The sequence below is a fragment of the Austrofundulus limnaeus genome, unplaced genomic scaffold (genome assembly GCF_001266775.1).
Source record: "Austrofundulus limnaeus strain Quisiro unplaced genomic scaffold, Austrofundulus_limnaeus-1.0 Scaffold35, whole genome shotgun sequence".
Lineage (NCBI taxonomy): Eukaryota > Metazoa > Chordata > Actinopteri > Cyprinodontiformes > Rivulidae > Austrofundulus > Austrofundulus limnaeus.
This window is the reverse complement of record NW_013952437.1, coordinates 2,038,397-2,040,020: the sequence shown is the minus strand read 5'-3', so window position 1 is coordinate 2,040,020 and position 1,624 is coordinate 2,038,397. Positions and strand designations below refer to the sequence as shown.

Genomic DNA, 1,624 nt, shown 5'->3' with positions numbered 1-1,624 from the left:
CTTCATATTAGTGACAGGCTTTGGCTTTTTTTTTTTATTTATTTATTTTTTTTTTGATGGATTACCTTCATTTTTTGCTTCTACTTTTCATTTAAAATAACTTTCCATTTTCAGCAGGTAGCTAAGGTTCTTCTTCTACATATTAAAAAGGTTGTTAAACATCTGAGTGGCGCACTACTGCTACTAGTGGTGAGAAAGTGTATTGCACATTATTCAAAATCAATGCGGTCCCGCAGCACTCTGCRSCCCAAAGTTAAAAACTGTTGATCTTTTGAGGCCCTCAAGGTGGTGCTGTGGGCCGCGGCCCATAGGTTAAGAATCTCTGCTTTAAACGTAGATCCAATTATTCTTTTCTGAGAGTTTCATTTATATCCATTCAGTGGTTTATGTGTTATTTTGCTAACAGTACAGACAAATTAACACACGGAAATAGGCAAAAACATTGTCRCCCCACTTTTGCCTATTGGCAGTGGGAGATGGGTTTATTGTGTCTTTTTACATTCAGTAATGCCTTCAAGGAATTAGACCATCTCCACCATGTGCCACTGGAATCTGCAGACACTTCGAGGACAGTTCACCAAAATAAATAAATAAATAAATAAATAAATAAAATAAAGCTACTTTTATAAATAAATTTGAAAAAGGTTGTTTTTCAGCAGATCAGCTCTGACCTCCACAGAGCAGAACAGCTGTACTGCTGTCAGTGGCTTCACATGTTGTATTCATGACTTTTTTTCCTGCATCTTCAGGAAAGCCTGGAAACATCTGCTTTCACACGTTTTCCTGCAAATATCTTTGTGATCCTGAGGATTTCAGCTTGTCTTTCCCTCTGATGACTCTTGTCACATCGACTGCAAAGTTTTAGGTTGAAACGATCACTTTTTAAAACAAAAAGTTCAGACTGTTTCCTTCAACAACTTTGTTTCTGGTTTAATTTACGGATTTTTGCTTCAGCCTGCGTGTTGGCCCTGCTTTGACTCATGCATTGGTTTATATTCTGACAAATAAACATGTTTCTTTTTGATAATTTATTCCTCTGGAAAAAWTTTTATTTCTGTTTGGTAATTAATATTCCAAACTTTATCTGTTTGGGAGACAAATATGTAGAAATCTAAATTAAACAATGACACCTAAATGCAAATGCAGATAGACAAATAACGTTAACTGTTTTTGTTTACCATAAAAATCTCATTTATTATAACCTGTAAATGCAGAAAACTGGTCATAAAAATATTTAAGGCATATTTTACAAAAAGTTTTCATTTTAATCAGCAACTTACAAAAATTGAAATGTTTAGACTCTATCGAGCTCTTGGATGTTTTAAGTTGCTGAATATTTTAGCACTTTCTTTTTCACGTCTGCTTTTCTGTTCTCAGTGTCTAAGTTTTGTTTGTGTTGCTCGTCTTTTCAGTTCAGTTCCCTTCTTCCTGTTTACTCCTGCCCACCTTTCAGACAGAGGACACGGTCACAAGGAGTGTCCAGTCTGTGGGTCGACTCGACAATTAATATTCACTTCATGGAAAGCAAAGTTTTAGACGAAAGGTCCTTTTAGGCCAAAAATCTTCCTGCTTTTTTGTTTTACTTCTTTGTGTGTGTGTGTGTGTGTATATATATATATATATA

General features: G+C 35.2%; 1 protein-coding gene across 1 annotated transcript in view; it reads left to right on the top strand.

Moving 5' to 3' along the window:
- Positions 1–1,031, top strand: part of LOC106516082 (testis-expressed sequence 264 protein) — a 59,664-nt gene extending 58,633 nt beyond the window's left edge. The window contains exon 5 of the mRNA XM_014006267.1: positions 750–1,031. The gene's annotated coding sequence lies outside the window, so the exon portion shown is untranslated. The remainder of the gene's footprint in view (positions 1–749) is intronic.
- The last annotated feature ends 593 nt before the right edge of the window (positions 1,032–1,624 follow it).